This window comes from Bemisia tabaci, chromosome 1 (assembly GCF_918797505.1).
Source record: "Bemisia tabaci chromosome 1, PGI_BMITA_v3".
Taxonomy (NCBI): domain Eukaryota; kingdom Metazoa; phylum Arthropoda; class Insecta; order Hemiptera; family Aleyrodidae; genus Bemisia; species Bemisia tabaci.
In genome coordinates this window covers 28,141,151-28,165,455 of record NC_092793.1, presented here as the reverse complement: position 1 = coordinate 28,165,455, position 24,305 = coordinate 28,141,151, and the positions used below count along the sequence as shown (strand labels likewise).

The following is a 24,305-nucleotide window of genomic DNA, read 5'->3' as shown; positions in this document are numbered from 1 at the left end:
CTTTTTCCACCAAAGTAGTTATTCAAATTTGAAAAAAGACGTCTTAAGAGCAATTTTGGTAGAATCTCTCAGTAATGGACCAGTTGCAAACTTTTGCTAGAGCAAAAATAAGAGTTGTTCCTTACAGATTATGTCTCAAAAATCACGATTAGCGCATCGGCAAACTCTGAAATGCACTCCTAACTTCACAATCTGCGTAAGAAATTTGCGTTTTTTTAAGCTTCCCGCTTCAAAACGGATACTACGGCACAGGTGAACATTTCGTTAGAGGAGTCATTCCATTCAATCCCTGCTCAACATGGCCGACGCTACGGCGCGCAAGTTGAGGAGAGCACGAGGTCAATCAAGACGGATATCTATCAAAGCGAGAAAAATATGAATGTAAATACGCCAATTGTTATCAAGTGGTTAGAATTATCGTCCCGTCACATGTGTTTTGGCGGATTGGCGTCGGCTATGTTGAATATTGCGTGGTATCCTTGTGAGCAGGGGTTGGATGGAATGACTTCTCTTACAAAATGTTCACCCGTGCCGTGATATCGTTCTTGAAGAGGGAAGCTCGAAAAAATGCAAATTTCTTACGAAAATTGTGAAGTAAGGAGTGCATTTCTGACTGTGCCAATGCGCTCATCGTGATTTTTGAGACACTTTCTGTAAACAACAACTCTTATTTTTGCTCTAGCAAAAGTTTGCAACAGGCCCATTATAAGTGCCCACCCTCAATGAATAGTATTCTGTCCAAAACTCAATTTTCGAAAATTTGGCGCTTTCGTTCTCCCTCAAATAACCCTTTCATTACGAATGACCACATCGACAAACAATATTCTTTTCCTTCGAATAGTATTAAATATCATGTACCAGCTCTCTCGTGACTGTTGGACGTTTCGATGCCGCAGCGGGGATTTTGGGATGCCAAATTTTCGTCCACTGCGCAGCGTCGCGGACGCTCCAGCCGGAGCGCCGATCGGTTACATTGTTCCGCAGACACGCTCCTGAGTGAAAGTTTGCTCCTCGGGGGAGCGGGGGCCCAAAAAGGGGGGCCAGGCGCCCGCCGTAGCCGTCGCTACGTCCACGTCATCAATGCCTATTATGACGTCACCGCCTTCGTTGCCGAAATTCGCGCGTCTTCGCCGCTCAGCCCTGGCCGGCGGGGTAGGTGGACGCTTTCAAATTTTTTAAGCCATTCGGCAGCTCTGGCGTTGCGACGACGGAACGCATTGTTCGGAAGAAAGAGAAGACCGAAGTGATGCCCTCCGTACTTGTCCATAGTTTGCCCGTGAAATCCAGCCCCCCCCCCCCCCCCCCCCCCCCCCCTTCCCGGGCAAGCTTAACACGAGGAAAATGGTTCAGCGTCTACGGTGGACCGATTGGAACTTAAAGAACTTGAACCGAAAACCCAAGAGATGGGCACAGAGCCGCCTTTCATCCCCGGAGGACCATTAAGTGATCTCTCTCATCATCATCATATTTTATTAATTTAGAGGCTAGACATACAGAGTCACGGTCCTAGTCAAAAGTTAGAAAAAGAAGAAGAAGAAGAAGAAGAAGAAGAAGAACGAAAATCCAAGATTAAGGGGCCAAATTTTGTTGGCCTCGCATCGGAACGCCACGATCGTCACGTCAAAGGACGCCAATCAGAGGACGAGGAGTGGACTTGAGTGCATCCGCGACTCAACCTATGTACATTTATCTATGCATATTCTTGTAAAAGGAAGGGGACAGTCTTGAGGACACTCTAAAGCAAGGAGAGGATCCAGAGGAGAACCTCCTATGATAATTTTCATGTATAATGTAGTCACTGCTTCAGCATTCAATACTAAACTATTTTCCGTACTTTTCGGCCCTTTGTTTACTAGAAATAAAGTATAAAATGGAATAATAGAATCCACAAGTTCTCTCATTCCTTACGATTAGAGATACTTATCTTTAAAAAAGGCTAATCGTATTTGATCTTTACAAAATTATTAAGACAATGGCTCCCAGAAAGAAACGTAGCCCGAGGAATGGGAGCAGGGGGGGGGGGGGGCGAGTGAAGTGTGTTTCATGTTGAAGGGAGTCTATCTTATGGGGGAAATAAAAGCTCATGGCTCTTTTCAACTAAAGCATTCAAATCTTATAGAACGAGAATAATGTGTGTTTTTCGAGTAATTAACTAATCGCGCTTCCTGATATGTGTGTTGCCTATGCGGCAATATTCAAGGTGAGAAGTGAACAACCAACTAGCGATAGGTTGACGCACCCTTCTTTGACTATATGGGAGATATTTGTTTGTCATTTTTCGAATGGATAAATATTCTCGCTCGACGGTATGCTTTTTGCCTTTGCGACAGAATTGAAGGTGAATCTGGAGTTGACGATATCTGCCAATTGGTTCACGCAATCTTAATTGGCTCTATTGAATTTTATGGTGCGAGGTACATGTTTGTTTTCCGAATTGATAACTGCTCTCCGGTGTCGCTAGGTAAAGTGAAGACTAACTTTTAATAGAAGAAAAAATATCATGAGGCGCACCACATTGGGTTTTGATTATATTAACCACTACAAAATTAATTATAAATATTTAATATTTAAATAACAGCGCGAGATACAATTCAAGATTTGGCTCTTTTCTTAAAGATTATCGCCACCCCCCCCCCCGAAATTTCAGCGAAAGTTCAATTGAGGGGCAAGGAGGGCAAGGCACAGAAGTGCAGATTTTGAAAAAATTTAGATGTTGATGATTTCAAGTTAAACTAATCTCAATGCACGTTCTGAGAAGAATTTTCTCTCAAATTCCAATTTTTAAGCATCAAAAAGTCAGCATGAACTTTCATTCTCCCATAAGGTTCCATGTAATTTCGAAACTTCAAAACTATGCACTTTTTCCTCCAAGCACCGCAATTTATCGGATCGATTTTCAAGTAATTGCAAGCCGATTCCCTGATACATACATTTAATATACGCGAACTAGAATGAACCTCGGCGATCTTCAGGCTTCATTTATCCCATGTCCCTTCGACGAAGACGCAATTCGAATAACTTTATGGCTGTCAAAAATCGGAGGGATTTCTCTAGACGTATGACAATTCATTGCTGTAGCGTCTCAACAGTATAGCTATCACTCCTGCGGGTGGATTGGTGAATCGTTATCGAATGATCCAGGATCCTGATCGAGAAATCCCTATCTTGACAATGCTTTCTATCGATGAAGGTCATTCGATAACGATTCAATAATCGAGTCGCGGTGAGCCCTCCGACGGGGAAGATTAGTGAAGGATGGACGCGGGAGACCAACTAGTGACTTTGACCCAACTTCTGTATTTTTATCTACATGGGCATAAATGGAGAGAGGGGCCAAGACTTTCATATCCACCGCGGCCAGGGTGAATACTGAATAATTTAGTCATTTCCCGTCATGTCAGCATCCGCTCCACGCTTTACTTGCCAGTTTGCTCAAAAATAATTAAATTTCATCGAAGCAACGGAGCACCGGTTTAAATTCAACGAAACCGGTTTCATAATGGGTAGGTTGCGCAAGTCACATAGTCGTGTTCTGATGGTTGGAACTGTGGGACTCTTTTATCAGCAAAAATGATACATTGCACCCAAACTCGAGGACACCATGTTTAATTTTAACAGATGGAAACCATGATGTTCGAACGGCGTTACATCGTGGAGTCGATCATTCATAGCATCCTTAGACAGTTCACCCCTGCCCTGGCTGCGTTATTTGTAACGCTTAACGCTGCATCTTTTTTTTTTTTTTTTTAAACATGTTAAAAGGTAACTATTTGTTGGTTTATGCAAGTTAATTATTTTACTTTGAACTGCTTTTACGTCATACTTAGCTCTCCTCTTGGGGTCAAGAGGAGCGTTACATATTTTTTAGACCTGTATAATGCGTGCATCAAGGGAGAGGGAGGGGGCGAGAAAATCCAATTTTTACTGTCTCGTTCTTTCAACGGCCCTTTTGATCCTTTTGTAAAATTGTGTGGATACTAGCCATATCAAATCATATCTTGAAATTACGATGTACGCAACATTATTTTACTTAGATGAAGGTCCAATATTATTTCTAATTATTTTTCTTCTACTTTTACAGATTAATTCCATTTGGGCCAAGCCAGCGTCCGGAGAAGTCGTACACACTATTTGGCCTTCACAAACATGTACGTAGATTTTCAAATCACAGCCCACGTTAATTTCGAAGCTCTCGCAACTCGATCCTTGCGCGAGATCTCCTCGATGGATGGGTCACGTCCAGTGGCGTAGCGTTCCTTGCGATGTATCGATTTGTGTACCATTTAACCTATGGAAATGGATCGATAAACAGGGTGTTTCCAATGAATACTTCAATAATCGACTTTTTACCATGGCTTCAAATGAGGAAATATCGATGATCGATCATCCAAGCTACGCCACTGGTATCATCCATCAAGAACGTCCTCAAATTTAGAAAATCCACGATATTCTTATATTAGAAATGTTTAAGATATAATCGGGAAAATAAAGGGGGAAAGAAAATACTAAGTACCATTCAAGTTCCTTTTTTCTCTTCATACCCGGCGTATATTAATAAAAAAAAGTCTGACCCTTCGTTAAAACAAAGAACCATCACTATCTTGCAAGTAACCGTGAAATCTTCCTTTAGGCAGGTTCAGACCTCATTTACTCAAGAAAGTGTCGAGATTCTCTCTGCAAAAGATACTTGAAGAGGGGTGGAGGAGACCTCCAGGAGGTTATTCGAGTCGAGGTGGTTTCGAGTAGGGCGGACTTAACATTCCGGTCTCTTAAAGTGCCGCAGTCCAGCTTGTCCTGAAAAGAGGAATCGAGTTCTCATAGGAAACTCAAAAATCGTGATAAGCACTTCGAAAAAGTCCAAAACTAACTCTTAACTTTACACTCTGCCCAAGAGATTGTGGAGAATTTTGGGGTTTACTGCTTCGAAATGTGTGCCATGGCAAAGATATTGCGCCAACGTCGCGCCAGAAGCCTAAGTCTAGTTGTAAGAAGCCGAATTGCAAATCGGATCCTGAGTGCTTAACGCTTATTCTGACGAGTTCGCCTTCAAACATGTGACAGGCAATTTGAGCGTCTTCAGAGCAGCAATAGTTGCTTGTACCAGTTTAAGCGTGTAAATTCGGTTCGGTTGTAGCAGAAAGAGGACATAAAGTAATTTCAGTCAGAGTGCTTACTCTGACCAGTTCGTCATGCAAAGTTTGATAGGCGATGTTACTGTTTTGGGAGCTGGAATTTTTGCTTGCACCGCCGGTTCAAACATTTTCATGTTCGGTCTCCTCTCAGAATTTTGCGCCTTAAGGCTATAGCCTTAGCCGAATGACAAATCCGGCCATGATCCCCACGCGAGGCTAAAAATGGCCGCCGTCTTTTCTCGCAGTTTTTTTCTTTTTTTGATCAGAAACAAACGGTATAGCAAATTTCGTGTATCTGACATCTTCATAATTAACTTTTCCCGATTTCAAGTTAGGTTTGATAAGTAGAAGTACTTTTATTGTTTGTTTTTAAAAGGAACTGTGATAAACGAAAGCGCAATTTCCAGTTTTGTGAGTTGTGAAATCGAGGTGATCTATGTGCATCAAAATATCGACGGTGTAAGTCTGCAACCACTTATCTCGGTTTGCGACGTCGCACACTTCCTGTCATACTTTATTTTTTAAACGGAGAACTGCTCAACGGCAATTCTTTAAAACTGCCGTGATTTTAGCGGCTCTGGTGCTTGCACTAGAGCTGCTATTCCGGACGGTCCCAGCTGGGGAGTATCATTGGACCATGTTACATTGGAGAGACCGCGCGTTGGTTAATGGGAATCGGCGCCATTTTCGGCTATGTTCCTTGTCATGACTTTATTTTATTGCATATTGTTTTATTGTTAGCCAATGCTATGTTGTGTAGTGTATTTTTGGAATCATGGTGATACAGTCAATAATTCAAAACTTGTCTGTGCTTTAATCTCGTGATGGAAAAAATGTACTTTACGTTCAAAATTTGAAAATTTGAATTTTAAAGTTTTCGCGGTTAAGGAAGCTCCAACCACTGGGTTGGAGCTTCCTAGTCATATTACTTGATATCAGCTGATAGCAAACAAAGGTTACCAAGGAAACCGTAAACGTCTAATGCCGTCTGCCCACGTAGCAAATGGGAGGCGAAAATGGAAGTCATCAGTGCATCGTTGAGTGTTGACCGCCCGATCCCATTTTCAGACATGTTCACACGTTTTGCTTGCAAAGAAAAAAGGCGGCAAATCAATTTTTATTATTGGACCAATGAGTGTTCTCCAATTTGAGTTTGTAAACATCGTGGTTTCTAGGTTAGGTTTTTGGCTGTGTGATAAATGATATTATGCCGTCTTTGATTTTGTTAAAATGACTCGATATATGTTATTTGATAAACGATTGGAGTTTTGATAAAGTAAGTTGATTTGAATTAAAAATTGTGTCCTTAAAAAATGGATGATGAGGTGATTTGGTTAACATGGGCATTTGTGGTACTTGCGGCGTATTGGGAGTTTGTATGGAAACGACGTGGCAGTAGTCCACACTTTTTACAAGAAACTATTTTGTACAAAGTTCTGTACAAATTTTACACTATTTATACAGTATTATAATACAAAAAAATTATGTACTTTATCACAACTCACGTAGCTTCAAAACAAGATAGAAAATGATGGATGCTCAGCCCCGACACATCGATGATCGCGAAATTTGCGCGGCCCGCGCAATTTTCTCGTTCAACACTCACCGATGCACTGATGACTTCCATTTTCGCCATTTCCCATTTGCTACGTGGGCAGACGGCACACAACTACCGTGGCCATCGGGGCGATTATTGAAATGACATCGACTCTATGTCGCCGCTTACGACAAGACATATAGCCCTATCTTAACCGTGTAATATATCGCAATTCGATATTCAAAACCATTACCTACAATTTCAGATATAAAAATGCAAATTTTTTGCAGCCTCGCTAAACGACTTATCAACCATGCATTCCAAAGTTTCTTATCACAGGGCTGTGAAAATATACAATCTAATAAATACAAAATAACCAAATATCTAAAAAGACAAAATTTCAGTTAGAGTCAGTTTCAGTCTTATTGTTCCACAAACTAGTTATTTGACAAAAAAAGAAGATGATCACTCAATTGAAAGAAATTGGCGCCCAATCACAACGACAAGTTAAAAAAAATACTGTGGGAGAAATTTTTTAGGATGCGGACCTCCAAAAAGCCTTCAAAATGAAAAGTATACAACAAGTGATAGTGGCATGCATTCTGCATATCAAGGGCCAATACACATTTATACACCGGCTACGTAAATCTGCTAAGTTACAAAACATGGATCGACAGTTGTCGGATTGTACATCAGTGACAAAATGTGTCTAGGCCCTCATTCTTGACTACAACTACTGTCGCCAGAGCCGCTCTCCGACGCGAATGCGTTGGAGCTTCCTGCTTGTTTCTTCTCTGTGGGAAGAAAATTTTGCAAAAACTTCAAGGAATAATGTCAATTTGTTCTCCTTTAAAAAAATAACATAGAGGCGGAGATTTTCAGACACCGCAAACGAGATATGTGATTGCGGACTTGCGCCGTCGATATGTCTCAGCCGTAAAATTATTTTTGAAGCGACGAGCTCAAAAATGCGCAAATTTCTTCGAGAGCAAGCAGTGAACTTCCGACCCTCCCGCTGCACTCAACGTCGTTTTTGGGGAATTTTTTGTTCGAGCCAAAGTTCGCAACGGACCCATCACCGGTAGAACGAGCGTCGAACATGAACGTACGCAGAGCTCTGATTACGAGGCTAATGCAGGGCTAATGAAAATAGAATGCAGCAGCTGGTGCACGTAAGAGGGCGGGAGTGGAGTCCCAGCTCGGGGAGTGGGGGAGGGGGGGGGGGGCAGACTTGGTCCGGGGTCCGGTCCGGTCTGCGATATGAATGGAGCCTGGTCCTAGTCTAGACGAATCGCGCGTGTTCGAGCCAGTGCAAGTGCCACAGTCGCGTAGTGCAACCTGCGACGCGACTCCAAGTAGTAGTGGGCTCTGTTGTCGATTCGTTGGAAACTTTCCGAATATTTCTCCGTTGATTGATGCGTTGTTGAGCTTATCCATGACTCAAAAACTGGAAAATGGTCTGGTCGCAAATATTTACCAAAAACGCCTGGAAGAGCAGCCATCTACCATGGCCATGGTGAAAAAGGCACTCTGTAGCGTAGACGAGTTTAATCGGGCGAAAAGCCTAAGGGCGCCGGCACCGCACCGGGAGGCACCACCAGGAGGAGGCTCGGACGATGCATGACGCATCTCATCAATAAATTGATGAGCAATTTGATGGTTATTGGTGCGGCGCAGAGTGAGGCACCTTGCGCAACCTGCATTGATCCTTGTCTCACACCCAGTTGCCGATTTGAGTATGTTTTTCCCTCCGCGTGGCAGGTATGCCAGTACGCCATTCACAATGTTTTCCATATCTAAGGGTCCGTCCTTAAATTACGTGACGTTCTAGGGGAAGGGGGGTCGCGGAGAGCTATACGCCATTTTGTTTTTACGTGTGTTAGAAAATGGGGACCTACGTCACTGAAGCGGTACGTGCGCGGAGGGCCGGAGGGGGCTCAAAAATTCCGAAAAATCGCATTACGTAATTTAGGGACGGCCCCTAATGCTTAAATTTTCGAAATAGAGTTTCCTTCAAAAGTTGTCTAATTTCGTTTAGATGAAATCACTGAAACAGCTAAAACAGCAAAATTCGCCTTATTTGCGTGAAAACGGGACCAATGACAGAATCGTAAGTGCGGAAACATTGACATTGTTTCAGGCAAAACAGCCATAAGATGTATTATTCCGCCAAAAAGCCAATGAGAGGTGTAATTTTCAGTAAAATGGCGCTCTTTTCTGCAAATTTCTAACCTTGAAATGTGCTCCTTGTGTGTCCGAAATGCAGTCATGAAAACATGCGGAAGATATCACTTAGGTACGGGTTTATTACCTGACAATAGTTTAACACGAAAATAGTAGGGCCTCTTTGTCAAATTGGAAATATAGTTCATCTATTTGTAATCGACTAATCGTCCGAAATATTTGTATGGATCCTCTTGTTGATATTTGACAATCCTACGAAAACCAATTACTTGTCACTAACAGCATTACTCGTATGGACACTTAATTATCCATTTTCTCCAAATTTCGTTTTTCACGCCTCTCTTTGCTCTCGCGGTAGCATGCCATTTACTATAGTGCAACGAAAGTGCTTAAGAAGCAACGAAACGTATACGTTTCGTTGCTCCTTTTTAGGGAAGTTTCAGGTTTTGCCCCCGAGAAAGGGTCCCTAAAATACGTTACGCTCTTTTCCCAATTTTTTATCCCTACTCAACATGGTAACTCGGCTCTTTCCTCCCCGCCTCTCCTTCCTCAATGAACACGTAGCTCGTAGCTGTAGCAGTGGAGTTTCCATCCTCCTCCGTCCTCGCTGCTTTTCGCCTTTCAAATTCACAAGTGCAGCTGACAACGAGGTGCTAGATGAATTGAATCAGGTCCAAGGAAGCTGCAGACTAATCTTGCTATCGGTGGCGGTGTACAAGGACGCCAAATTGCTCCAGAGACTTACAGAGTTTCGGATTCTTCAAAGTAACCCTAGGGATTTTAGTTAGATACGATTCGCTTTTAAAAATACCATTTTTCCTTGAAAAGGGAGCGTTGATAAATTACGCGGCTTGGGCTCCTTTGGCATGTTATTTGCCCCCCCCCCCCCCACGGGTTGTAACGCTTTGTAACGCAACCCCAGACCTCCCTTCACACTCCTCAGATCCTGAAAATTGTGGAAAACTGTCGAGTATTTAGCTGGATGAAATTTGAAGAATTATTGATTATAGCGCGACAGATAACGTAAAAGAAATGAGGATGATGCTTGCATTTTATTTGTGTTTTTGATAGTCCATAGACGATTCCGATTGCCTGGCGATAAGCAAAGATTAAACAAAGTTCCTTTAGATTTTCTGTTTTTTACCAAAAGAGAGGGCGTTGTAACGCTGGCACTGACCCTTCTCCCCGTGTAACGCAGGTTCATACCCCCTCCCCCGCTAGAGCGTTGCGTAATTCATGAGCGCACCCTGACTGCGTTTGAAAACTAGGAAAACCTTTTAAGGTCTTTCAGAGATGAAGACATCTAACAGTGATACCACTATTCGGCCACGTGAGAGCTCGGGGTGCCTACACTGAAAACTGAAGGCAAACTGACAGTGAACTAAAGTCACCGCTCCGCACACCACGCTCGAGGAATTACTCTTGCTTCCTTCCCAAAGCAATTATGACAAATGAGAGCGATACAACTATTCGGCCACGTGGGAGCTCGGGTTGCCTACACTGAAAACTGAAGGCAAACCGAAAGTGAAGTTAAGTCACCACTCCGCACGCCACGCTCGGTGTATTAACCTTGCTTTCTTCTTCCTCGAGCAATTTTAGAGTGATACCACTATTCGACCACGTGGGAGCTCGGGTTGCCTACACTGAAAACTGAAGGCAAACCGGCAGTGAAGTAAAGTCACCACTCCGCACGCCACGCTCGGTGCATTAACCCTGCTTTCTTCTTCCTCGAGCAATTGTGACAAATGAGAGCGATACAACTATTCGGCCACGTGGGAGCTCGGGTTGCCTACACTGAGAACTGAAGGAAAACTGACAATGAGCTAAAGTCGGATCCACGACGTTTTCTTGGTTTTCCTTGGTGCTCAAAAATTCCCTGATGATTCTCGATTTTTCCCTCGATTTTCACTTTAAAAAATTAAATAAGCACTGCGCCAAGCGTGACGTAACACAGTCTTGACCTTTTCACCCGGTAACGCACCCTCAACGCAAACTCAACGTTCCCCCTTTCTAAAGCGTTACGTATTTAATCAACCCCCTTTCAGTTACATACCATACGAGTATGTCTCGTGCTTATCTCATGAGGGTAAATTCTCATGGTTATTTTGATAATTTGGCATCGTGGGAGTGGCCTCAATGTCGGGATTGAATGACGACTCTACAGGGAGCCGAAAAACGTCTTGTCTCGACTCGATGGCTATTGCCACGATAAGTCAGGTGAAGCTCGGATGTGCCCAACTTCTTCACCTCACGATTAATTTGATACCGATATTCACAGGGGGTTCCGAGCATCTCATGAGGTTTGACAACACCATGCTGCAAATCAGAATTATCATTGTTGCGCCGACTGATGAATTGCATGTTGTTGGTGCATATGCGCCTATCCTCGACCATTTTAACCTCCGTCGTCGATGAAACTAGTTTGGCTCAGAAGAAATCTGTCCGCACTTGGATAGAGTAATAATAGTGTTAAGCTCCTTGCTCGACACATCATGGAAGCTGGATCACAGACTATTCGTCGATGGATTTTCAAAATGATGTACCGCAGAGGCCCGATTATCATTTTAATCCAATAAGTGGACTGCGCGAGATCCTCATCACAGGAGTCCACCGAATGAGCACCAAGTGAAAAAGGCATTTTGCGATACTTCTAGCATTGCAAGATGTTATAAATATTTCTGTTTAGATCCACAATTCCAAAAATTGATGCCAGTTTTAAAGGGAAATTCCAATTTAAACGTCGCAATAGTCATAGGTATTCTCTACCGTGAGGACACTCCAAAATCATGAAATTTGGCTCAAAAACTTCACCGGTTAAGTTGCATTCTTTACATAAATTGTAGATGTACTAAATTATTTTTGACGAGTACTCCTGGCTCACAGAATTAAATGAAATTTTTCTCTGTCAAAATAAGTTTAGGTCAAACAAACTACTGTTCTCCTGTCTTGGTTGTTATCGGGGTTTTGTTCCATTCATTTTGTCCAACTCATCTTCTGACGATGGTAGCCAAAACGACTGTCTAAGCTCTCCAAGTCTTTTAATATTTCAACATTTGATTCAGTCACGTTCATGTTCTAATCGCAGCGGATCCATCTGCAAAATAAAAGGAAACGATTTTTGTCGCAGAAAAAATGGAGCACCCAAAATTTAAACAAAAACCAAATAACCTAAATTAACTTATCGTAAAGCAGTATTAAAAGCACATATAAACTTGCGACACCTGTAGCTCTAAGCGATTGAGAACAAGGGAGTCAGAGCACGCAGCAAAAACTCGACTGATCAAAGCGACACACCTGCCCTCCGTATGCTAATTAGACCCATATTGACCCCGATAATTTTAGAAAACCTCTAGTATATTGACTCAAATTACGAAGTCATTTTTTCCCATTTATTTTCAACGGAGGAAAAAGGGTCCCGTTCGATTTATTCTGTCAACCTAAAAATTTTTTGACCCGCGTAATTTGACAAAGCGCGAAGGATTTCGTCCCACAAAATCGCTCTTATCAGTGGCGTAACTGGTACCAAAGTGGCAAATTCTACCGCACGCAAACTGGCTGAGCCGTCTGGAGGGCCTTTGCTATCGGATTTTTTTTTTATTGTCACTATTTTGGAATTTTGAATTCAATCTTTGGGCCTTTGAAAGGTGGCGAGGGGTATGATTTGAAATTTGATCGTAATCGTTCTATTATAAGGGACCCTGCATTTTTCCCCTTTTTTTCGCGGAGGAGGACAGCAAGACCTCGTTACGCCATTCGCTCGGACGCCAATCGGTCCATTTTCTCAAAACGGCAGTATGGCACCAGTTCTGGTGAAGCAGATAGCGTTGGGTCATGTGAATCCGATCTAGAGAAATATGTATTTTCTCGTGAATCTGATCCTAATTTACGGAGCTTACCAAACGGATGGTTGGTGCTCATTGGCTCTTCGTTGAGGTTCAACCTGTGCCCCGTGAAATGAATGAATGAGAGACTTGATAAATCTGATGGGAAGCTCTGTGATTGGTCCGTACCGATGAATGGGTCTGTTGCCCTTTACAAGGATGCGCTAGTCACATAATCATGTTCTGTGGTGTGAGCTCACATATTATAATTAATTTATTAGTTCTGTCCAAACGACAAAAGACAGACAATTTCATAATGAAACCAATGGAACCACTTTTAGAACCTCAAAGTTTTGTACAAACGGAGTTATAAGCGTTTAAAGATTCCAAATTTTGTCCACTGTGAGGTGTAAGGGGAGTCTGGGGGGCTTCCCCAGTAAATTTTCGAAATTTTAACGATCTAACATGCATTTTGTGTCAATTTTTTCATACGTAAGTACCAAATATGAACGGTCTTCATTCTTCTTTCCTACCTTTCTTTCTTTTTTCTTTCTATCCTTTCCCCTTTTTCATGGGGGGGGGGGGGGGGCGCCCCCTACGCCCCTCCCCCCTGGATCCGCCTATGCAAGACGATCGATCGAATAGACGCGGAAATTCGCTTATATCCTCTCAAGAATGTTACCCCCTTTGCTATAAGTTACCCCCTTTCCTGTAAGTTCATCGTGGGCTTCATCCCTTGGGGGCCACGTTTCCACACAACGAGCCGCGACTCAGGCACGAGGCGCGACCATAGGGCGCGGCGCACGGCCAGCAGCGTCGTCGCCGTTTTCACTCTTGTCATGTAACAGTGTAACACCGACCGAGCTTAAATCGCTCTCCGTATAATTTCCCCTGCCCACGTTTTAATTCGAATTGTGTCAATAGTTCAATGGCCTGCACACAGCCCAGCTGAACTTGTCGGATCAACCGCTCTAAATGCTCCCGCTGCAGCGCATTTTTTTCAGATTCGTCTCGGATAGCCCGCGAACAGTCGCGATTCTGAGTGCGATCCGGCAGCCCTGACTCGAGCATTTACGCGAGCTTTTGAAGCACACTCCGTAGCCGGAAACCGTGAGGGCGTGAAAGACCGCTGAAATCATCGGGTCATTGGATCATCTTCGACTCATCAAAAAGTTGCCAATTTAACTCGTCTGTTGCGATTGGCGGTCGGTTGGTGACTTATCAGTCTGATGGATTGAATCGCATTTAAATTCGGGATTTTTCTGCTCGATTGAACAGTAATATTCATATCACGTGTTACTTGTTTATTTGTGATCTTTAATGCGGCATCTTTGCGCCGCTTGATTTTCTGCCGTATAGTTTTGTTAGCTCATGTGCTCGAACACTGAAGATGGGTGTTTTTCACCCCTTGCCAACGGACCAGCGGGATCTAGGGCATAGGTGACTTAAAATGCCATTTCATATTCAATAATATGCGAATGTTCAATACTTATCAATGTCAATCCACGCAGTAAAAAATTGGAATCTTAATCGTCGAGTTTGACGTTCCGCGAGATGCTTCAAATGTCGGGACGTTAAAACTCCGGAAGCAGACGGAAATCCGTCGACTATAGGGGTGGATGGACATATATTTAAGTCCCCACAGTCGACGTATTTTCATTACTTGATGGTTTCGGCATCTGCGCTCGGAGTTTGAACTCCGACGGTTAAAAAAATCCCGCGGAACGTCAAATTCGACGATAAATGTTACGCATCAGGTCTCATTTGAAGTTGTTTTATTTTATTGTGTTTAAACTGAAGAGAAGATGAATAAAGTAGATAATAATACGCTTGTTAGCACCATATGAGGTCATATCACGCCGTATATATCATTCGAAGAAAAGTTTTGCGCTTTTTCAATAAAAAAGTTTTTTTTTTTTTAAATTATGATGACTTCTACTCAAACTAACATAAAAACACTAGAATAATGTGAATTAAAATGCTATGATGAAAGTAATTTATTTGATTATGTTCTTCTCGACAATTATCACACGGTAGAGTTTTCATCTCCAATTATCAAGTTTCCTCCCCCCTCTCATGTCCCGGTCCCCTTAAAAAAGACTCCTATAACTGGTGATGGAGGAAGTTTCGTCCAAACGGCATGTCAGTATCTAAAACCGTTGTCGTCGAGATGTGAGCAAGTATCCGTTTCCGACACCCTGTGTAACTGGTTACAATTCAGCCGGAGTGTTACAAGCGATGCAGTTTGTTTTTGACACTTTCCCGGGACCATAACATGCTATTTCTAGGTGCCAAACAGTGATAATTACTAAAGTAAATAAAGCTGATGAGCAAGGCATGCCATGCAGCTTCGAAATGCATTGTTGACGTCGACAAAATCAGTTTATCCTCTTTGTAAGCGAGATGCCAAGTTTTCCTTTATCTGTGGCTAAGCGTGCCTTGAAAATGTCATCTGACTTTGATTTTTCAAAAGGTCAATAAAAGTGCGAATAAGAATTAAAATGAAGTTTCAAGAAAATCATAACCTGGAGCTTGAAACTCTCGTAATAAACCAGGCATAAAGGTCCGTCCAAACGCCGACTCTCAGCGTCTAGCCATAATACTGCAATAAATATGGTGACTGAAGTCATTAACCTCTCCGCCTGGTTTCTTCTACCTTATGGGCTTGACAATTAGTGATGCATACATTTGTGCTGGTCGCTCAACATTTATTACTAATAAAACCAAAATAGAAGAAATTATGCACCAAAGAGGAGTGACATTAATAAGTGCAACGAAGAAAACTGCTTCCTGGACACTTCGTTTTTCTCGCACAGATGCGTCAGAATTGCTTTTTGCATGTGACACGCAGCAACAGAAAAAGCTACTGTAAAACCAATAGTCAAAAAAAGGACAAATGCTCTCACGTTCTCATGGGTAAACATCGTTCAGACCGGAAAGGACCACTGTTTTCACGTGAAATCTATTTTTCACAACTTTTATATATTGCCTTTATAACCCTATGCAATCCTCCTATGAAACTGATCCGATTATTTTTATTCTAAACGGAAGAATGATTTTTTTTTATGCAGGTGTCTGTGTCTGGCAAGACTTATTCTCCTTTTTTCATCACCTATCAAATGTTCGAGAAATTACATCTCCCCAAAAGACGTGTGTTTTGACACCTAGAAAAAGCATTTTGGGTAACATTTGGTTCGAAAGTTTGGTCAGATAACATTTTGCAGTTTTTTCAGAATTTGCCTGGCACAGAGAAGCAAAATCACGGAAGTTTTTAAACATGGACGATCAGTTGTTCTCCATTTAAAGGATGAAGTAAAAAAGGTAGTCTGCATCGTCGCAAACTGAGATATGTGGTTTTGTAGTTTCACCATCAAATTGTTATATTCTTTGGAATTTCACCTGATTTTCATTTGAAGCCAAGACCGTATCAGTCAAAGGTTTCACATATTCTTAGCTGCTTTACCTATACTCTTAACTGATTCCCAGGTTCAAATGAGAAGCAGGTGAAGAGAGAGTGGTGAAAAAAATTGCCTTCGTGGATTTGAATCATGATCTTTGGCGGATGAGACCATCGTGTGACGGAAGATGAAGGGGATTACACGCTGGGCACTCTCTCTTTCTGTTCGCCAACCCATATCATACGGTACGGCGTGCTTCTTTTTAAGGCGTTCGGCTGAACTTTCATGCTAAATAGCTGTACTCTAAAGTGAAGTTTTTTTTTTTTTTTTTTTTTTTTTTTTTTTTTTTTTTTTTTTTTTTTTTTATAACGACTCGCATAACAAGTAACTAAATTGGCTTTCATAATAACAACCTATCTCATTTATTCATTATGAGATCCACGGATCAGTTCACACGACCACCATCGTTCTACCTTGACCATGCTGTGAGCATTTTTTGAGCTCTAGCTCTAAACTACAGGTCAGGCAACCTGGAAACATTGAAGTTACTAGTACATGAGGAAAAATCCTCCAATGAACGTCCAGCTTCACTACCGAATATTTGAAAAAAAAGTGATGCCCCAGAAGAAAAAAGGACCCGAAGTGAGTAACGAAAGTCAGGAGTAGAGTAGTCAGGAGAGCAACGCATCATGATTTAGGTCAAACTTATCGATAGTCAGTTTTCAATGTAATCGATTTTTGCAAATCTCCAGAGAATGTAGTTGAAATGTTACCAACTGGTTGTGATAAACGCACGAGTCATTTAGACAGAAAATCCCATGTGAGTCTTTTGGAGAGAAATGTATGCTCGAAAGAGCTTTTTCCCTCTCATTTTTCTCTAAATTGTAACGCACGTTGGCTGCATTTCTAATTTTCTGTTGAAATTTTAATTCCTAAATTTAATTTTTAACAATGTTATAAGCGTTACATGTGAAGGGGGCCTAAACCGGCGACAGTGCGAGGACTGACTCCATTTCGAAGCACAATCAGCTGAGCGTCTGTTATCAAATGCTCGCACGATAGCAAGGTTATGCTTTTATTATATCGAATGTTAAGGTATATTAGAGTTCACTGTACAACATTGAGGTCATTACACTAGTAGAAATTCATTTTTAATGATAATGACGCCAAATTCTCGGGGTGTTTCATAGCTTAAACTGCGTTTTTCTCGAAATGATATATCATGGTGCACTCACTCAACGAAATCCCTCACATTTTTCTGGAAGGGGCTATTGAGATTTGTGGGGACAGGTCCCCTCGCCCCTCCCCCCCATTCCCGCCCAAATCCGGCTGGGAGGAAAGAGCTTGAAAGTCGCCTCTGTTGAAAAATAAGTTCCTAAAGAGTAAAAAATGAAGCCCATGGGCCCCTCTTAGCTAAAAAAAAAGGGGTGGAAAAGGGACTGATGTGAGTTGAATTTCTCTACTGATTTCACGATACTGCCTCAATGATGCGAGTAGAATTCCAACATATCTACCGATTTATATGTTTATTCGAGTTTCTAGTGGAGTCGCAAATTGACAGTGTCAGTCACTTTTCGATACAATGTATACGCGCGGTTCAAGACGTACACAGTCGAACCAAATTGGTGCATAAGGGATCTGGATGTTTTCGAGGGAGCTAATACGGGGAGGTAGGGATTAAAGTGAGGTGGTCGCTCCCCGAAGGGCGGAGAGGGGGTTACGAGCGGTAGGAGAAGGGGGGGCACAGAAGTCGCCGCCAAGAGGCTGCGTAATGGAATTTTAGATTAGGATCTTTAGAAATCAAAATGAAAACGGCCCTGAACATGACAACTGATTGTGACTAGATCGCATCCTTAGGATAATATTTTAGATCAGACGTTCCATTGTCCTTTCAAGTGCTGCGTTACCAATTCAAGGAGAATAAACCCAATTTCTACACTAAGTTGGATACAAATACACTTTTTTCAATGAGAATGAAAAAATCGATCCATCGTTTTCTCCATGCTTTTTTATTACAGTATATATTGTATATATGAGTAAAATTCTACACATTAATGACAACTTTGAACCTCTTACCTCTCATAAAATGACTCAACCCCCATTTCCGTCTCTTCCACTGATTCTCTATACGTGTGACAACCACTGCCGCACCGCGCGCCTGGAGGAGCGCCATTAGAAGGATGTCAGGATGCGCTGTAAAATCTGAATATTTTACACGGGTTTAAATGGAGGAAAATGCTGATTTTCCCGCACAATCTGGTAACAATGGTGCTTTATGAACATTCAAGCGTTGCCCAATCCCTCGATTCAAGAAAAATCATGAACATTTTTCCGTGAAAGTTTTGATCCACTCGATTAAATTACAAATAGCACACTTTTCTCGCCCTCTCTTTTTCCTTATATATAATTTTCCGATCACTTTACCTATTAGACTTTACCCATCCTTCAGGCTAGCAGTTAGCTGTTTTTTTTTTTTCAATCCCCTCACAGTTTATTGCTTCTCTGTAATGATGTTTTGGTTTTATATTTTGGAAATTTCTGTCACTTTCTTATACTTATGTGTTGAGGTCGAATTTATCTCAAATAAAAAAAACCCTTCGTATTACGTCATCCAGCGTGGCAGTTTGTACCATGTTGAAGCCAAAGTGGACGTAACCATGGTTTGTATTTAGGCGATGGATAATGTCATGTACCCTTGATTTTCGGAGGACATCACCTACATACTTAGAAACTAATTATAAGCATGGTGGACGAAACTTATTATTTTTTGCCAATCAATAAGCATGAACCATCGAAACGCGATGTGGCTAGCGCAACTGACCCATGGACAATTGCTCAAGTGCGCACAAAGAAGTGTATGTTATCTGTCGACTTTCTTGGGGAATATCCTCACATGTAAAAAACAGTTTTAGTTTCAGAACCTAGAGAGATAGGCCAAATGGCAGCATCAAAATTTAATGAAGGTGTCGGCCGCTTCCAGAGTAGGCCTGGCACTCCTTAAAAATATGGGTGATTCAACTTTAAGACTCAGTCTTGGAATTTTTATTTTCGCACTCAAAATTATTTCGTACTCAATTTTTATCTTTCTTTCATCAAATGGCTCACATTTATATTCGCTGTTTTTTTTTTTCAGATCCAAACGGCGGCCATTTCTAAGGCGGTGATTGAGTACCTTTGACCCCCGAATTTGAGAAGACTTCGATCGTGGTCCACCTAGCATGAGAGTTCAAATCTTCGCGATTTACACAGATGCCTTAGCCACCCGTCAAAGGTAAGCCATCGTTTTCTACCTTCTAGGTTCTCAAACGCACGAGAGTTAAACAGCTGCTGGTTTCCAAAAACTTCTGAACCAGACAGTGTTCCATTGGGCCGCTCCGTAATCTCCGCAAATCGAATCGATTCGCATTAGATGCAGAAACCACAATTACCCCCACATGTAATCGTAGAAACAAAAAAATTTAATTTTCGATTGAAAAACAATTTGATTTACCTGGCGACGCGACGCTTCGGGGAGAGATCAATTTATTCTGATCCCAGTATTTGGAAATACATTTTATTGCCGGTGCCAGTATCGTAACAACTAAAGCCAATTTTATGTTTTCTCTTTAGGGAAAAACCTCCGCACTCTGCGCACCGAATGTGAGCCCCTGAACCCCATACTTTACTGTATAGCAACTTCCATCTAACTTCCTAGAGATTCGGAGATCAAATTTTATCCCCGAGTAAGCGTGCGGAAACGCCTTACTTCACAAATTTTTGTTTCAATCTTTTAAAGTCATGAAAAGGCTCCTAAAATTTGAGAGGTTGAGTTGGCGTCCTCGCCTTTATTTTTTTCTCCATCTAAAGTCCCCCGTTTTTCGTGTTACTTGGAGAATTTATATTCTACTTCACCCATCGAGTGTTTCTCAACGAAAATCAACCTATTTTCAACTGACAATACTTGAAATAGACTTTTCTCGGGGGTTTTATTCAAAGTTATCCCACCACTGACTTCGACATTTTGGTTTTTTTCGAATTTAAGAAAGAATTAGAAAATATACACAGCATTTCACTTCACGAAAAGTTCAGTTATATACCCAAATTCTTTCCAAAAACTTTCAAGCCGATCGTCCAGACGTATACTAAGGTATACGCGCAATATTATTAAAATGGCCATCTCAGCCCCTGATTCAGACCATCAAAAAAAAATCATTTGTTGACAACCATATTTTTAGTTTAAAAGCTTAAAGTATCATACCTGAGAGTTGCAGAAAAAAATCAAGTCGGTTGTCAGTGCAAGTTGCGAGATATGGCGCCTTTTCTAGCCTCAAAATGGAGTCGTTCTATGATAAAACGGTGAGGTCCAGTTCCTAATCATCACCGATTTTGTTCAAATTTGATAAGCAGGATGGGTTCCTCTTTGTAAGTAACTGATTTGAAATGTTATGCCCTGCTCTGACGATCCATTCGCGAAGTATGAGCTCGTAAAACAAAGATGATAATTTTTAGTAATTCCAGCAAAGAGGCTCGTTTTAGCGCTTTTCAATCGCTCAAATTTCCTCTCGTCGACTCTGTTTGATGGATCTGCTTTTCATCAGATCAATTACAAATTTGGTATAACATTGGGCCATCTAAAGTCATTCACAGGTCCACTAACAGTTGAATTCAAAGTAAACTAGAGGCCATAAGCTTTCCGATTTTGGCTGCAGTTGCAAAGAAGAAAAAGAAACATCTACCTGGTTGCAGAATATGCCCAATATGTCCCTGACCGTATGTTGTACTAGGTGGCCCAAAGTTGCCCTTAGTGGCTGTAATGCCAACGTCATTTTAGGCTGGTTTTCAACGTATATTTTGGTCATGAAATTGAAAATCAGTTTTTCTACTTTAAATGGTCTCAATAAAGGATTTTTTTTTTTACTTATAAAATGCTATGGCCATTTCGAATTCAGATGGGTTTTTTCCCCTAGTCCAAGGTGAAGGGGAAAAAATGGAATGATCGGCATTTCATACTGCGTAATAGACGGAGGGTTGCAACTTGCAACCCTTGATTTTGCCACCACGATCGGGAGTAGGTAGTATGAAACGACCTCTCTTATTGGTTCTCGGTTAACAGGCCCCTGTTGAGGGGCGAGCGGGCGCTAAAATCCCCTAGGCCCCCCTTCTGTTTAACAGGAGAGACGAATATGTAGAATTGTAACTGCCGAATATTACTCAATGAGTAATTCATTCTCATGGATCCTTCGATATTTCCATCGATATACTTCTCAGAATGCTAAGAAAGTATAGGGATCGTTTACTGCGTAACATGAGGTTAGTTCCATCCGAGTCCCCATCAAAGAAGTAAATGATGGGGAGGTTAGCGATCGGTAGAGGGCGCCCACGCCTATCCGTTACCCTAATTTTAATTATCATTTTGGGCGGTAAGTAGGAAACGTTCCTAGATCCTAGAGTCCCTTTATACTGAGAGTCAAGACAATTCGGCTCATGGATGTCACAAACGGGAATAAAGATTACAGAAATTGAACGTTTTTCGTAATCTTTGATCGGCCCATTCTCAAATGCCTTTCTCCGTTCCTCCTCTCATTCCGTTTGTTCCTTGCCGAACCCGTAATTCCCTGGTTCATTCCAGATTATAATCTTTGCAATTGGTGAAAATGTAATCTTTTTTCCCGTTTGTGACACTGTGGAGGCCTAAAACACGGGAACCAATCAGAAATGGATTCAAATTGTCTTGACTCTCAGTATAAAGGGACTCTACGTTACCCTAATGTAGGAAACGTTCCTAGAGCCTGTCGCGGGAGGGGCGGGAATTTTCATTTTTTATTTTCGTGTGAATCACCATTTCTCCTCACAACGGCCGGTCTTGGATCGGATGCAGGTAGTATGGAAAGTATTCTCTTCTTAGTTCTTAGTATAGGGGATCGTCAGGCTTTGTGCGGATTTTGGTGGATTTTTTGTTATCTGGTAAGACTTTACATTGTGCGAGTAGGGCATTCCCATCGGCGCGCCGCGACGTGCATTGCGTCCAATCCCGCTTTAAATTCAATTTCGGAAGTGAACGTTCTCAGACGTCAATGCGACTCATGTTTAAGGGAGCACTGCCTTCCTTTCTCCGTGCGGTCACTTTACCCCGTTGACCCCGTATTATAAAGAACGGTACACTGCCGAGCCGAGGAAAAGCGCAGTATGTGGAAAATCTACTTCTTGATCAAATCGACGGACAATCCTTTGCCGGACATATTACGTAGAAAATTACGTTGACGGAATCGCTTAGGACAACAAGGTTCATCGACACTTCGACGGTGAAACTATCAAACCACGTATCTCGTTTGCGGTGTTTAAAAATCTACGCTCACATTTTATTTTTTTGAAGTAGACCAAATCAATATCATTCCTTGAAATGTTCACGGAATTTTCTCCGCACAAAGAGGAAAAATCACAGAAATTTTCAAGACTGGATGTTTAGTAGTTTTTCATTAAAAAAATAAAGTATGATAGGAAGTCTGCGACGTCGCAAACCGAGATACGTGGTTTGGTAGTTTCATCATCGACTTTGACAAGGAAACAAGTTTCCATGAAGTGAACTAACATTGAATGGACTGCATTTTGCAATTTGGAACTATAGATTCTGGCCCGGTTTAAAAACAACGTATGTGCTATTGGTTTCCCTATGCACATAAGTGTTTTTTTCAGATGAGCCAGAATCTATAGTTCCAAATTGCAAAATGTAGTCCAATTAAAGGATCAATGTCAATAATATGCGATTACTTATAAAGACAATGACGAGTGTGATCTGCCGATAAGGTAAAAGATCCAAATTGATATAGGTCCCTTGGCGTGACTGCAGCTCAGTATTCCAATGTATCTACCTAAGCTGATAACCCCCCCCCCCTCCCCTCAATCGTGCTCTCATACTCATTAGTGCTCAATTGTTTAATCTATTAGATATTCTTGGATTTTTTAAGCCTTGATTTCCCTGCATAAAAGTGTGGACCCAGCACAAGACCACCTTGTTACTTACAGTACGAGTTACTCTGTTGATGATTTTGGTATATTCCAGCAGATTCTACAGCTTAAATTATGTTGATTTCTTAAATAATCCCAAAATTTAAAATTCGACGGATATTGCGCTTTTTCTTAGCACGGCAGTATATAACTTGGCTACAAATGCCGTAACGATACATTATGATAGAACACCACAGCTGCATATCCTGCATACTTCGCGTCCCTGCCATCCTTTAGCCCTGTTTAGAATTGTCTCGTACTCTTCTGAAAAAAAGATAGAATACAGGCCAACTAACAGGTGTGAGTTTGTTTCCCAGAATGAGCTAAACTGGACACCATAACTATGATTGCAGTTTGAATTAAATGTAGAATAATGTTGGCTGCATTCTCCAAAGCGTGAAAAGAGTGAAGAGTGATTCAATGAACAAGTGTTCATGGAGAGCCATACGCCTTCATTCTCACAGTGCACAGACTTGCCCGAGCAAGCCTGCGTAATTAAGTCTGCATCGTCGGTGATTGCAGGCGTTTTTATTGTGAGCGCGCAGCTTAGCTGGGTTTCTTTAGTCATCCTCTGATTAGAATTTTCAGCCAATATTTGTTTATTTTAATTTGAGCTCGTAAATACTAAGGACCAAACAAAAGAGAAAAAACCCCGAAAATGATTCTATCTAAAATTCTATCAATAATTACTTAGACAAGAGTTTCTAGAAAGTGGCGGATTTTGCTCGAAAAACATTTTCTTCTCCTTTTGTCATCAAAGAGTGTCTTTTTCAAAACCGTAAAACAAGCATTTTTAAAATATGTGCATTAATGCATACATGTTGCTTCATACCAATCTCTGAGGCTCCCCGACAACAAGCCTTGAAAAAAGAAGAAGACAAAAAAAAAGAGATATTGGCGATTTTGAGAAAAACTTGTCTCACCATAAAATTGGAACAAGAAAAATTGATCTCTAAAACTCTGTAACCAATTCAGCTATTGAACATTACTTTAAACACGAACTGTCATAGTGACTGTCGTTGTTAAATTTTGAATTCATCTTTATTAAAATCAGGAAATCTTATATTTACCTGTTTTTTTCACCGACGGCATATGACAGTCCTATAAAAATGTCTCTCCTACCGGAGGGTCGATGAACCTCTCGTAATGTGGTGGGAAACATCTTCTCGACAGAGTAGAAATAATAGAGCACACAGTTTTAGGATACTCATCCAAGGTGGATGTTTCCCTAGTTGGTCAGCGACCAAAT

At 41.6% G+C, this 24,305-nt stretch overlaps 1 protein-coding gene across 3 annotated transcripts in view; it reads left to right on the top strand.

The window, feature by feature from the left end:
* The window catches only part of Oatp74D (Organic anion transporting polypeptide 74D), a 73,370-nt gene that overhangs the window by 29,258 nt on the left and 19,807 nt on the right, over positions 1-24,305 (top strand). For 2 of the 3 annotated variants that reach the window (XM_019057585.2, XM_072299254.1), the window contains 2 exons: positions 4,082-4,148; positions 19,206-19,343. The gene's annotated coding sequence lies outside the window, so the exon portion shown is untranslated. Of the gene's footprint in view, positions 1-4,081; positions 4,149-16,097; positions 16,318-19,205; positions 19,344-24,305 lie in introns of those variants that run through there. The other variant, XM_072299265.1, reaches the window with a different exon arrangement.